The sequence below is a fragment of the Glycine max genome, chromosome 11 (assembly GCF_000004515.6).
Source record: "Glycine max cultivar Williams 82 chromosome 11, Glycine_max_v4.0, whole genome shotgun sequence".
In the NCBI taxonomy this organism is placed as follows: Eukaryota; Viridiplantae; Streptophyta; class Magnoliopsida; order Fabales; family Fabaceae; genus Glycine; species Glycine max.
The window spans coordinates 36,103,258-36,119,121 of NC_038247.2; the positions used below are offsets into that span (position 1 = coordinate 36,103,258).

At 33.9% G+C, this 15,864-nt stretch overlaps 1 long non-coding RNA gene across 1 annotated transcript; it reads right to left on the bottom strand.

The window, feature by feature from the left end:
- Window positions 1-12,413: 12,413 nt before the first annotated feature.
- LOC102662983 (uncharacterized) lies at window positions 12,414-14,259 on the bottom strand. Its single transcript, XR_005887227.1, has 3 exons — window positions 14,182-14,259; window positions 13,613-13,699; window positions 12,414-12,449 (listed from the first exon to the last, which is right to left on the bottom strand). It is a non-coding gene; the product is annotated as an uncharacterized lncRNA (long non-coding RNA).
- Between the last annotated feature and the right edge of the window lie 1,605 nt (window positions 14,260-15,864).

The following is a 15,864-nucleotide window of genomic DNA, read 5'->3' on the forward strand; positions in this document are numbered from 1 at the left end:
CTTACGTTCAGCATGCATATTATTTGGATTCAACAAGACATCAATCACGTGAATTTTTCTGAATACCAAAGAAATTATTCTGCTGCTATTGCTGGCAAGAACAAAAGCTATAAAATCATAAATTGTACTTACACTTTTCTCCAAATTTACAATATCAGAATGAGCTGTTACCTAAGAAGTAGCCATGATGGTCCACATATGCAACTTCTTAACTCGCTGTTGAGCATAAAAATTAAGTTGGCAGTTGACAGATAAAATTAATACAAATAAAAATTAAAAATTCTAGGAGCAATAACAAATATATGTTATGTGCAATTTGTTATAATGAATAATGAGTTAAATTAATGAAGGAATTTGTATTATATATTTGCTAGAGACCATGTTTCATGTCAAAAGGAAGAACAAATGTTATCTCTTATAGACTACTGAAAAAGACAATCGAGGTTGGTCGGGCTTTGGGTTAGTTTGCACATTAAATAGTTTCACAACTTTTGGTTTAATTATTGAACCCATAGTTTTCGATTACATTTCTCCTCGTGATCTCTTCTAATGGTAAATATTTTCATTTCGAATATATAAGTAACGTTTTAATAAATATTAAAAGTTACTAAAATAACTAGAAGCATCCATCTCTTGAATAAATTTTTCAACCAATAAAATAAATTAAAAATGAATTGAAATGACACGTGAAAACATGATCATAAACCATAATAGTTTATGTTATTATAGCCATTTAAAAGTTAAACAAAAACCAGAAGCCACGTTCCTTGATCTGATATCAAACACGTCGCATTGAGCTTTGGCCTTTCATATTGGGACCACCTATTCATGTTGGCATCTTCTCCATAATTTCAGGCTTGCGGATATAAAATAGATCGAAACCTTCAATGCTTTTTAAAGGATCTAGATTTAGTCGATCTTCATTTCATTATTACTTGGGAAAAGGAGAAATTTTCTATTTTACCACTGTAGAGCTCCCCAAATTAACCCAAACTCATCACATTAAAAAGAGTCTATGAAAGTAATTTCATTTTTTACATTTGTCTATTGTTTCGGATAGGTTCTCGCATTTTATATCATTAAAATGTAATTTAATCCTGATAATCCTGATATTTCAGGATTAAATTACATTTTAATGATATCATACAAGAACTAAATTGTATTTTAACGATAACATAAAAATCTATTTGAAACGGAAGATGGATGTAAAGAAGAAAACTATATTTTTAAAGATTTTTTTTAATTCATTTGAATTTAGATATTAACTTGAAAGTGTCATACAGTTTATTGATCATTCAGTCCATATTCTAATTCAAATATAGATTATTGAACTTTTTCCCTTTCTAATTCAGGAAATGAATATGGGAACCATCCTTAACAGCACGTGTAATTGTTTGATAAGGTTCACATGGAAAGGAGTAGGTGTAGTCACAACCGGTGGCTATTCATTCTCAATTTATGAAGGTTCAAGTGCTAGTGCTCACTAATATTCAATTCTTTGATAGATTAATGTTGTTTTATGAACTATAACTTAGGTGCTAATACTACAAAGGTGTTATTCTTTCTTATTAAAATTAGAGTTTTGCCCCCAACAACTAAGTGTATGCTTGTTTTTTTCGTTAAAATCTTATTTACACGAATTTCAATGCATCTAAACGAAAAAAAAAAACACTAGGAGCGTTATGAGAAAATTGAGTTTCGGGATCTCAAGGGTATCCAAAACATGCTCTAATAATGTTGACTTTTATGTTGTAGTTTATTGAGATTAAACTTTAATTTTGATTAAAAAATAATGACAAAAAAACACTTGAATTACTGTGCCTAATTTTTGTTGTTAAATTACGGCAGTAAAAGGGGATTCAAATGTGAAATTGCTCAACAACAACATGAAATAAAAAATACTAATCCTCACGATAGCGAGAAGAGGAAGAATGCATAAATTTGCTTAAATTATAGACAATAAAAGGGGATTCAAATGTCCAACTTTGGAGTACAAAGGAAGTTCTTCTCATTTCCACAGTACTCAAGTAACCAAAATTAGCGAACGATTCTTGCTAGAGTGGAGAAAAAACGAGGTTGTTGGATTTTGTGAGGTGTGGTCTGGTGTTTGACTTTAAGCAACCATGATGCAAGAATCAAGCCAAAGTAAAAGAACTCAAACGAAGTGACAGTGGAAGAAAAGATGATGGCCTAGATCTAGAGCTCAAATGAACTCTGATACCATTTTGTAAAACTCAAAGCAAAGAGTTTCACGAAAACTAATCACCGAAAAAGAAAACTGAGAACTAAGAAAAAAGAACGAGAATAAAAGTATTATTTTAAATAGACTTGTTCATACTTCATACTTCATGGTTCGGTTCAACACAGAAAATTGAACTGAAAAACGGCTCCTCAGTCTCGAATTGAATTGAACTGAAAAACAGACTATTTCTTTGGTTCAGTGCACTGCTGAAAATAATTCAAGGAAGTAACAGAAGTCGGTGATGCTCTTGTGCAACCGTGAGCTGGTGGCCAAGGCAAGAGTCAAAGGAAGTGCCGGGAGTGGAGGAAGAAATGAAAAGGATCCGATTTTAGAGAAGGCTACAGTTTCAAAGTACACGCGATAGTGATAAAAATAACGACCCTTTTGTATATAAATTCATTGTGGATTAGGTTTTATAAAAGAATTATTATTTTTAATTATAAAATTGTTATCGCGTGACATTTTAAAATTGATTATGTATAAATGTCTGTCCATCTTAAAATGTGTGTACTAAAAAAATAATTATTTAGTACTATTCTCTAATATCTTTTGAACAATTATTTAATTTCTTTGATTTAAGGAAACACTGGAAATAATTTAATTTTGTAACTCTCATTATCAATTTGTTTGATAACTCAATTTGGTTCACTAGTTACTTTTTTAACCATCCTAATTATTAAACATATTTTTTATATCAAATAAAGGCGTGGGGCAGACACACTGATGTTAGTCTATAAGGTAACAAGAGTTGATTAAATGAGTAAGTATTTCTTTTAAGTTTTGAAGTCTATTGTGACTCTAATAATGTAAAAAAAAAAAAGTAATGTTAATTAACACCTAGAAGAGAGATAGCCATCGTTCACAATGTAAGTTGTAACAAACTTTTCCAACATCTACATCTTTCATAACTACTTTCCAAATGTCAACATCTTGTATAAATGAAATGTTTTGTGTGTTTGAATTTATCACCTTTCAAAGTGGGACGATTTTAGTTTTTCCATGATTGCCTTTGAATTTAATTTGTTTTAAGGGATAGTAGGGTAACTAAGGGTGGTCATAAGCCCAAAGTGAAAAGTGTACAACACAACAACGGTGGACAATTGCTTCTTGCACCCAAGAATTACTTCCATGGTTGCCTTTGAATTTTATTTTTTTACATTTTGGAAAGGTTAATCCAAAATGTATAAAGGCTAATGTGAAACATACAATTACAGCCTTAAAGTTGATTAGCCTTTTTGAAATGTAAATGGTGTCACCCAATTTAAAATGTAATTTTACATTATGAATTAACCTTTCATGAATGTAAAAAAGGACAAGAGATGGACTTCGGAAGTGTTCACACAAATATTGCAATCTAACTAGGTTTGCCCCCACGCTTGTTTGCTTAAGTATGTTGAATCTTAGAGGTGTAAGTGGATTAATTTGGGTTGGGTTTGGTCAAACTCATGACTCAACCCAATTAAATTTGAATGAGTTGGTTTGGGCTGATTTTCTAACGAAAAAATGTAACTCAACTCAATTCAACCTTCGTAAATGGTTTAGATTAAGTTGGATCAACGAGTCAAAATATTTGATTTTATTTTTTTAAAATGTAATATTTTTTATAAGTTAAAATTTTTATTGAGTGAATTAGACACAATTATTTTTTGTTAGACTTTTTATTAAAAAGAAAATTTTGTGATATTGTCACATCCCACCCCACTTCACTCCACTAACTCCTATCTATCTATATATCCATGAAAGATGAAAAATTAAGCATATCATATTCGAGAAAATGAATTTTAATAAGCATAGTAGGGATGAATTTCAAATACTTTTTTCTACTAAAATCAATGGGACATTACGAGATCTACTCTTTGTAAATAGATTTGAAATATTTTTAGAATCTCATCTGAAGTGGCTTAATCAATGAAATCTGTATCACTTTGATCTTGAAGGTTAAAGATGCGTTGATTCTTACTCAATAAGTCTATGTAATCAATTATCAATAGTATTTGCTTTTTTAAAATTTTAAAAATATATATTGTATATTACATATAATAATAATAATAATTATTATTATTATTATTATATAATACAAATTAACGAGTCAACGGATCGGGTTAACGGGTTAACAAGTTCAAATATTAAAACTCATGACCCAACCCAAAACTCAATAGGTTTGATTGGTTCGGTTTGGGTTTGACTCACACTACTAAAAAAAATAAGTTTTAACATCGTCCTATTAACATCGGTTATTTGAAAGTTGAATTTAGTATGATTTTAATATCGGTTATTTGAAAATCGATATTGTAAGTGTTTAACGACATTAATTTTCAAATAACTGATGTTAAAATAATTCAGTTTTAACATCGGTTATATTAATGTAAACTCTCTTTTTTTAATTATTTATATATTTTTTTAAAAAATCATATTGAGTTATTAATTATATTTTAATTAAAAAATATAATAATTAATAAATAATAAAAAATTCAAAAGATAAGCATTTAAAAATCAAACTAAAATTTTAAAATATAAAACATTTATATAAATTATTTGATATTAGTTCAATTGAAAATAAAAAAAATTGTTTTTAATAATAGAGTTTAACTTTTATAGAATTTTTATAGAATGTTGGTAAAAATAATTATATCGTAAAAATATGAAAATTTATTATTAATATATTTTGTTTAATTATTATAAAAATAAAAAAATTAGTTTTCTTCTTCTTAAAAAGGTAAATGGAGAATATTGTTTAAAAATTCTATGAAATCCTACTATATTTATATTTTTGTATTATCTTTAAATTTAAACTAAATTAAAATATTTGTATATATTAATTTGATTTATTAAAAAATATGTTAGAGTGGTTTAATTTAAATAATTTAATAATTGTAGTTATCTCGTATATTTGTAGGATTTAAAAAAATGATATTTTTATTATTTTTAAACAAATTTTTTAGAAAAAAATAAAAATATTTTCATGGGACACAAAAAAATTTGTTTTAATTCTTTAAATTTAGAATTTATTATAATCTACATGTAATTTGTTTTTATCACATTTGACATTTTTTTTTATTATTTCAACCTCATTTGACCTAACCCAGTCACTCTTCAGGGGACACTCCAAGGCCAAGGCTCTCCTAACTTTCCCACATTCCCATAACTACAGTTTTGATTTGCTAACAAAAAAACAAAAATGAATAGAGATGAGAAGCGTGCCACGAAGCTTGGAAAGTAGGAGAAACAATGAAAAGATAAATATAAACCCTAGGCAAATTTATAGGAACTTAGTGCAGTGCATGGTGCACCACTCCCCAATGTCTTCTTCTTATGAGTTTCCAAATCAAATTGGCAAAAATAATTGGTTAAATTGCACTTTTGATGTCCCAGTTTTATTCCAATTTCGATTTTGGTCCCCTATAATTTAATTCACACATTTGATCCCTCAGTTTTATGAATCCCTGTAAAATTAATCCTAGAAGTCCGATTTAGACATTGACCGTTAATAAATAGTGAAGTCGTGGCATGTTTCACAACTTTGAAGCCCTCCATCCACCATCCATCATCCATTTTGCATGAAATCGAATCCAAGTTGTCCATTGAAATAGTGAAGTTGTGCCATCCTTCATAACTTTGAAGTTATGGTCAAGTAACTGACTTCTAAGTTGCACCATTTTGTTTGTTAATTTGTGAAGCAAACTGCATGAAAAATGAAAGAAAAACTGCACCATTTTGGCCATTTTCTAGTGAATCAAAGTGCAAGAAAATGCAAAAAAATGCATTATTTTGGCCATTTGCATGCAGTGAATAGGTGAGACAAAGTGCAAAAAAAAAAAACAAAAAAAACTACACCATCCCATTTTGGCCTTTTGCATGTAGTGAATTGTTGAATCAAAGTGTAGAAAAAATGCAACAACTTAATTGTCTCGTGAAGCATGGCACATTTATGAATAGTATAATAGTAAAGTTGTCTCATTAATGGATGCACAATCATTCAATGCATCATGCTAGTAAACATTAGGCTACTGAATATTGCAAAGGGTAGCTTACATGAAAGGAGTATCATAGTCATAAAGCATGACAGAAAAATAGCTTGTTGAAAGTTTTGATGCATGTTTTATAGCTGATGAATAATAAGTCGGAGACACCAAGGCTATGTGTTGAAAAAAGTTCAAATCTTACCTGGTTGACAGTTTTGATGGGTGTACTAAGTTTAACATTAACTCAAATGCATGTCAATTTCTTATCTGATAACTGCTATATATAGATATATTTTGGGATTAAATCGTATAGAAATTGTTAATTTTTCTCTCATATTTTTTCTTTTTTATGTGAATAATTGAAATTTTAATATCATTTAAGTTTTTGTGCTGAAAGTATTCAAGTTTGTGAATTTATAGTAATAATTGTCAACTGTGGGCTGAGAATATCCCAGTAGAGACATCAACTTATCTGATACCCATGTCTTTAGGACTGTCATCACTCCCCATTGTCACTGCATAAAGTAATATAAAATACAATACATCAGCCTAATTTCGGAGTACGTGGTTAGGAAACAAGAGTGACTCTAGAAGATGATGTTAAAAATTTAAAATTCTTGTAAGCCCAAATAGAACTTGACCCATAGTTGCAAACACAAGTAATATATAATCTTTGCATCTAATGTTAACAAATGTCACTGGAAGATGTAACACTTATTCTGGTGGGAGTTGCAAATTCAATGAGAAAAAAAAAGTATGTATCTTCCTTGCTTAGATGCTACATATTGGAGAATTGATACTTTGATGAGCTAAGAGGTTTATTTATCATCCTAAAAATAAAGATTATCGTGTGTCAATGAACAATGCTCTGGCAATTAAAATGTATATGGTGTGGTATTTTTTTCACTGGCACCTCACTCCCTTTTGAAATTAGGTTAACCATAATAGAACAAAATGGATCAAATGTTAATGCAACAGCCCAAGCTAATATATTAGTATTTTTTTATGCTCATAAAAAAATGATCTTTGAATTGCCTCTTCTGTTGGAAGACAGGTTAACCAACATAGGAATATAAGGCATATAAATGTTAGAGAGAAGTCTTAAATTCAGTTAGTTTTCAGTTAGTTGTAAAAACTGTTTGTGGTTACTATTAGTTGTCTCTTCTTAGTTAGTTAGTATGCTGTGATTCTGTTAGTTACTAACAGAATCAATTAGTAATTGTTAGAGTCAGAGTTAGGCCTCATTGTGAACTCTGCTCTATATATAGACCTTTGTTGTAATCATCAAATCAATAATGAAAACACAATTATGATTTCTATCAGTTCTCTATCTCTCTCTAAATGTAACATGGTATCAAGAGCCTTCTGATTCTTCCACAAGTGTGGCAAGATCCTCCATTTCTTTCCTCTTTCCTCTTTCCTCTGAATCTTCCCTTCTTCAATGGATTCCCAACCTCACACACCTCGTACACCACCAATCTTGGCGACACCCAACTCAACAATCACACCTCTATCTTCTTTCAACTACAAGATTTCTGTCAAATTAGATGCAACAAACTATCTTGTATGGCTGCAACAGATTGAACTAGTCCTAAGGGCTCATCGCCTTCATCGTTTCTGTGTCACTCCTGAGATACCTCCTCAATACGCTTCGGAACACGATCGCCTTGCCAATATTGAAAACCCAGCTTTCAGCAACTGGGAATTACAGGACCAGCTCCTCTTAGCATGGCTGCAATCATCTCTTTCCCCTGTCATTCTTCCTTCTGTCATTGGTTGCAAGCACACCTTCCAACTCTGGGAAAATATCCATCAATCCTTTCAATCGAAAACCAAGGCTCAGGCGCGACAATTGCGAACTCAGCTACGCACCACGAAGAAAGGATCATCTTCAATTTCTGAATTCTTGGCAAAAATCAAACACATTTCAGATTCGTTGACATCAATTGGTGAGTCTGTTTCCCTTCAAGATCAACTTGATGTGATTCTTGAAGGTCTTCCTAATGAATTTGAAAGTCTCGTAACCCTAATCAACTCAAAGATCGAATGGTTCGATTTAGAGGAAATTAGGGCCCTTCTTCTGGCTCATGAGCAGCGATTGGACAAGGCGCGTATCACTGAAGAAGCTGCATCCCTCAATTTTACTCAATCTCAGCCAAATTCAAAAACCCCCAATTCTGCGACAGAAACCCAGATTGCTCCTCAAGCCAATTGGACAACTGGGAACTCAAATTCAGGCAATTACGACTCTCAAAACAACAATTTCAAGAACAACAATCAATCTAGAGGCCGTGGAGGAAGAAATGGCCGTGGCAATCGTGGTGGTCGTGGGGGTCGTTCCACTGTTCAGTGTCAAGTCTGTCATCGCACAGGCCATGATGCTTCCTACTGTTATCACAGGTTTAATGCTGCTTATGGAAGCAATCAACCTTATGTTCATGGCAACCCTTATCAGTATGTAAGGAACACTACACCAAATAACAACAATTGGGCTCAAAGTAACCCTCAGTGGCAGCAAGCAGCACCTCAGGCCAACTTCACTGGATATGCACCTCAGACCAATGTCACTGGTTATGCCATGCACCCTACCATGAACAACAATCTTGACACAGCTGCTACTCAGCATGTTACTCTCATGCAACCTCCTCCAGGCTCTGCTCCTCCTCCTTCTCACCTTGAGCACATATTCCTTGGCAATGGTCAAGGTTTGCGTGTCACTGGAATTTCCTCTTATGCTTTTCCTTCACCTTCTCATCCTCATCATACATTGCATTTAAATAATGTTTTGCATGTTCCTAGCATCAACAAAAATCTTATCAGTGTTTCAAAATTTGCATATGATAATAATGCATACATTCAATTTCATCCATCTCACTTTGTCATGAAATCTCAGGACAATGATCAAATCTTGCTTCAAGGAAAATTGGACAAGGCTGGACTTTATCCCATTCACTCTCAGTCATCAACTACTTCTAGTCTTTCTTCTAGACACCATTCTGTTCATTCTATTGTAACTAGTCACAATGACTTGTATTTTCAATGGCATCACAGGCTAGGCCATACAAATCTAGACACTATGAATAATGTCTTGAAATCATGTAATATGCCTACATTCAATAAAAACAAAACTGATTTTTGTATCTCTTGTTGTTTGGGCAAGTCACACAGATTGCCTTCCCAACTGTCTCAAAGCACTTATAATTCTCCTCTTGAGTTAATTTATTGTGATTTATGGGGTCCAGCCCCCATGCAGTCCTCTATGGGCTACAAATACTACATCTCATTCATTGATGCTTTTAGCAAATATATTTGGGTCTATTTTCTTCATGACAAATCAGAAACACTTACTATTTTCAAACAATTCAAAGCATTAGCTGAATTACAGCTTAACACTAAGATAAAAGCCATTCAATCTGACTGGGGGGTGAATTCAAAAGTTTTACATCATATCTCAGTCAGTTAGGAATCATTCATCGCATTATCTGCCCTCACACCCACCATTAGAATGGTGTGGTCGAAAGAAAGCATAGGCACATTGTGGAGATGGGCCTCTCCTTACTCTCCGACTCCTCTCTCCCTTATCATTACTGGGACCATGCTTTTCATACTACTGTGTACATCATAAACAGACTCCCTGCATCTCATAATCATTGCATTCCCCTCAAAGTTCTATTCAATAATGTTCCTGATTATAACTTCCTCAGAGCCTTTGGTTGTGCTTGTTATCCTCTTCTAACCCCTTACAACAGTCCTAAGTTCCAATACAGGTCAAAAGAATGCATCTTTCTGGGCTATTCTACTTCTCACAGGGGTTACAAGTGTCTTGACAATAAGTCTGGCCGCATCTATATCTCCAAGGATGTGTTGTTTAATGAGAAGCACTTCCCTTATCAAATCACTCCACCTACCACCTGCTCTCCTAACCAAACAGTCACATCAGCAGCTCCCCTTGGAGTTGTCAACCATATTCCCCAACAAACTCCTCACACACCAAACAATCTCACACCAAACAACCAACCTACTCCTCACACACCTACTCCTCACACACCAACTACCTTTCCCAGCCACACATCTTCACCATACATCAGTGCCTCTGCCTCTCCAACTCCAACCTTACCCTCCACAGCTTCCTCCACCATTGATCCTAACTCCACTCCCACTTCCTCTCCTTCACCTACAACCAACACCCATCATATGCTTACAAGATCCAAAACTGGCCATCTCAAACCTCCTGTCTTTCCCACAATAAATCTAACAACCACTGAACCAACCACTGTGCAGCAAGCTCTTTCATCTATCCACTGGACTGAAGCTATGCAACAAGAGTATCAAGCTCTTCAAGCTAACAAAACATGGAGCTTGGTACCTCTTCCTCCTCATAAAAGAGCCATCGGGTGCAAATGGATTTTCAGGATCAAAGAGAACCCGGATGGTACCATAAACAAATATAAAGCACGCTTGGTCACCAAAGGATTCAACCAGAAATATGGTCAAGATTACAGTGACACCTACTCTCCAGTGGTGAAACCAATCACACTGAGAATTGTCCTCACCATTGCTCTTACTTCCAAATGGCCCCTTATTCAACTTGATGTCAACAATGCCTTTCTTAATGGGCAACTCCATGAAGATGTCTACATGCAAAAACCTCAAGGCTTTATTCAGGGTGAATCCACTCTTGTATGCAAACTTCACAAGGCAATATATGGTTTACAACAAGCCCCAAGGGCTTGGTATGAGAGTTTGACAAATACTCTCATCTCCTTTGGTTTTCAACAATCCAAGTGTGATCCCTCTCTTCTCGTATTCAACAAACATGGTTGCTGCCTGCTTAATCTCATTTATGTAGATGATATAATCATCACGGGTTCCTCCAACACTGCTATTAACCTCATTGTGAACAAGTTGAATGCTACCTTTTCTCTTAAGCAGCTTAGCACTCTTGAGTACTTTCTGGGCATAGAATGCAAGCTTACTCCATCTGGTGCTCTTCATTTATCTCAAGCTAAATACATTAGAGATATACTTCACAGAGCAGGCATGGAAGACTGCAAAGGGATTTCCACTCCTTTACCTGCAAATCTTAAGTTGTCCAAAACTGGTGTTGACCCCTTTGACAACCCCACTCTGTACAGAAGCATTGTAGGAGCCCTGCAGTATGCTACAATTACCAGACCTGAACTTGGATACTCAGTCAGCAAGGTGTGTCAGTTTTTCGCTCAGCCACTGGTCTCTCATTGGAGTGCAATCAAAAGGATCTTAAGATACTTAAAGGGCTCCATTGATCATGGTCTCACCCTTCTGCCTGCCACCACCAGTGCCCCTCTCAGCATTAATGCTTTCTGTGATGCAGATTGGGCCTCTGATATTGATGATAGGAGGTCCACTTCAGGTGCTTGTATCTTTTTTGGTCCTAATCTTGTGTCCTGGTGGTCTAAAAAGCAAACTCTGGTTGCTAAATCTAGTGTAGAGGCCGAATACAGGAGCCTAGCACATGCTGCATCTGAAGTTCTATGGCTCCAGTCTCTTCTCCATGAGCTCAAAGTTCCCATCCCTCCTCCAGTTATCTATTGTGACAACCAAAGTGCTGTTGCTATTAGTCACAACCCTGTGCTTCACTCCAGAACGAAACACATGGAATTAGACATTTTTTTTGTGAGGGAAAAGGTTCTTAACAAGTCTTTGGTTGTTTCCTACATTCCTGCACAACTCCAAGTTGCTGACATACTCACCATATCACTCAGCAAGCATTTGTTCTACAACTTCCGCTCCAAACTCAGAGTACTTAGTACTGCTGAGCTTGTGGGGGGAGTGTTAGAGAGAAGTCTTAAATTCAGTTAGTTTTTAGTTAGTTGTAAAAACTGTTTGTGGTTACTATTAGCTGTCTCTTCTTAATTAGTTAGTATGCTGTGATTCTGTTAGTTACTAACAGAATCAGTTAGTAATTGTTAGAGTCAGAGTTAGGCCTCATTGTGAACTCTGCTCTATATATAGACCTTTGTTGTAATCATCAAATCAATAATGAAAACACAATTATGATTTCTATCAGTTCTCTATCTCTCTCTAAATGTAACAATAAACATGCATGAAATTACATGGATATATATATATATATATATATATATATATATATATATATATATATATATATATATATATATATATATATATATATATATATATATATAAGTTTAACAAACCACTGACATACCTTCCTCCTTTCGTGTTAATTTTTGTTCAGTCAACTGACAATCAAGAAACAATTAAAATAATTAGAAGGGACCAACAGAAAATATAAAACATTAAAAAGATATATATTACAAATGTATGCATGGAACTTGGTAAATGTGCTTCTAATATAAACATCATTATATTCTTCAATGATATTAAAGAATCTACCAAGCTTTAAAAGGACAACTGGACAACAAGTTCATAATGTTATGAGCAATAAGTATGATCCACATGCATTAAAGGTTGATAATAGCAAAGTCTAGAAAATCTTCTGTGCCAAGATACAGTTGGTATCTAAGTCATCCCCCAAGCCAAGATAACTGGCATAAATTCCACTAACAATTTTTCACAGGGTTGGGCAACATAACACTAATTACAGTAATACAACCACATGAGATAGGCAAGCAAGGTTAGTAGTTTGATTTACCCTATCTAGCCACTAAGTGTCTATTTATTTTGAATTGGAGTGACTACTTTCTTAAAGAATAATTGATTTGGAGTTCTTAATGAATGCTGGGTGTGTCTATATACTTCTAGCCTAGAGCAGAAACTTGGTGGCAGAGTGCAATTTTTTTGTTCTACCATGCATATGGTTGGAGTAGAATGCAGACATCTTCAAAGGTGTTTCTATGCCCTTACATATGCTATGGGGCAGGTTTAGTGTATGCTCTTTCTTTGGTGCTACAGCTATGGTCAGTTAAGGGGGACAAAACAATCTTATATGTGAATAGAATGGACAAATTTGTTGCTAGTTTAAAACTGAAAGTTTGAATATCCTTGTTTCTTGAGGGCCCTTTGGTCATCAAGGAGTCCCTAATTGCATTATTCCTAGTTTCTCTCCAATAAAACTTCTTCATTTATAAAAAAACAAGTAATACTATTATAAAACAATAATAATAATAATAATAATAATAATATACACCAGAGGTTAATAATAATATGAAAATCTTAATTTTTATATAAAAATATTACGCATTGTTAACCATCTAGCTCACAATTCCCCTCATTCTTTCCAATAAGCTTTCTTCTTTTATCCATAAGAAAGCATTCATGCAGCTACTACTTAACACCCTAACTTAAGCAGTGGTATTAACCAACAACAATAATAGTACTAATAATCATTAAAGAAAAATGACCAAGTACACCTAACCAAATCAATTTGAACACTGACAAGTACCTTCCGTGTCCCTGCTGCATCTCTTTCTCGCATATGCTGCTCTAATTCCTCCTTCTCTCTTTGATCTTTCAAACTTTCTTCTTCGGACTGTTTGCAAAAGCAAGGAATCATATCAAGACAAGAAACGGATAATAATAATAATAATAATAAATGCTTTTACAAAACTGATGTAATAAAACATCATATACACAAAGGGAAGTTTTCTTAACAAATTTTGCTTTCACATCATCAACAAAAAATAGACTGCACAAAATCTAGTTTTCTTTTGAAAACATAAATCATATTTAAGTCAGGCAAATAATAGCTCATTACCACCATGGCACATATGAATCAAAATATCAGTAAGAGACCTAATTACCCGATAAACAAAGCCAGACACTCAATGATTAATAGAGTTGAATATGTTTATTAAAGATTACTGAAATACACCTTAGGGAAAACAACAATCTAGCTGGCAGTGCAATAACATACATAAATCAAACAAGTGGATATGACAGAAATTTCATTATCAGTTACAGACTATGTCATGTATAAGCACATTTATTTATACATTTAAAGGGGGAAAATACCTCAGAATCACTAACTTCATTAGGGGAAGTTCTTCTCTTAACTTGTCTCTCCTTTTCCTTTCTCAAAATTACCTGCAGGATTGCATTTGGTGAAAACAAGTCACATGCTGTTAGAAGAACCATTGACTAGAAGCTTACCATGAGCAAGAAATATGTAAATGAATCTAATAGGTTATGAGCACATTGCCTCATAATCTTGATCATCTTGAACTTCAGTTTTCTTCCTGAAACGTTTTTTATGGTTGTCAGACCTTCTAGATGATGCAGTAGTTACTGAAGATTTATCTACATAGTCATCGTCACTATCGTTATCAGCCTTCAAAATTGAGTAAGTCTTCTGCTTCCTCGCCAACATTGCAGCTTCTCAATAGACAGCAGATATTAGATATTTCTACAGGAAAGGATTTGCTAGACAAACACCACAAAGATGGCAGTATATTATCACTGCATGTTAGATAAAATAGAAAAACTCACATTTATACCAGATGATCTACGAGGAACTCTTGAGTAAATTTCTTCCGCAAATGCATGAGTGTCCATTGACGAGATCCCAAACTCCACTAGTTTGCCCACCAAATGAGCTGGAGAAGTAGCTTGCTTGGCTGCAAAACCAAAAAAGAGATTACCAAAATACTGCACATGAATCCCAGACATGATTTCCAAATTGACTATAGAAGAATTTTTAAGGCGAGAAAACAATATTAAATGAATTACATAGTCCAATCATGAACTGGACAACTGTGGGCTGAGAATATCCCAGTAGAGACATCAACTTATCTGATACCCATGTCTTTAGACTGTCGTCACTCTCCATTGTCACCATTGTCACTGCATAAAATAATATAAAATACAATACATCAGCCTAATTTCGGAGTACGTGGTTAGGAAACATGACAAGAGTGGCTCTGAAGATGATGTTAAAAATTTAAAATTCTTGTAAGCCCAGATAGAACTTGATCCATAGTTGCAAACACAAGTAATATATAATCTTTGCATCTAATGTTAACAAATGTCACTGGAAGATGTAACACTTATTCTGATGGGAGTTGCAAATTCAATGAGAAAAAAAAAGTATGTATCTTCCTTGCTTAGATGCTACATATTGGAGACTTGATACTTTGATGAGCTGAGAGGTTTATTTATCATCCTAAAAACAAAGATTATCGTGTGTCAATGAACAATGCTCTGGCAATTAAAATGTATATGGTGTGGTATTTTTTTCACTGGCACTTCACTCCCTTTTGAAATTAGGTTAACCATAGTAGAACAAAATGGATCAAATGTTAATGCAACAGCCCAAGCTTCTGTTTCTTCGAAAAGAGAATGTTGAAGTAAAGAGGGAAAAAAAAGTGGATACCCAAATCACCTAATATTCCCTATTAGAAGAGTTTGGCCTCTTAGAAGCAACATAATAGACAGGAAAGAAGGTGAGATAAGTAGAGACTGCATCAAAAAAAAAATAACTCAAAGAAGCCATCAAAGGAGATGAAAATTTAACTGAGAATGCCAACAGAGAGCGAAGGAGATGCGAGAGAGAAGGAGACGCGAGAGAGAGGGCTCTAGAGAGAGAATGGCGAACGAGAGAGAAAGCGGGTTTGGATTGTTTATCTACAGCTCTCTAATTTTTGTAGAGAACAAACCTATCGAAAAGAATACAATAAAAAAGTAAATTAAAGAATATTT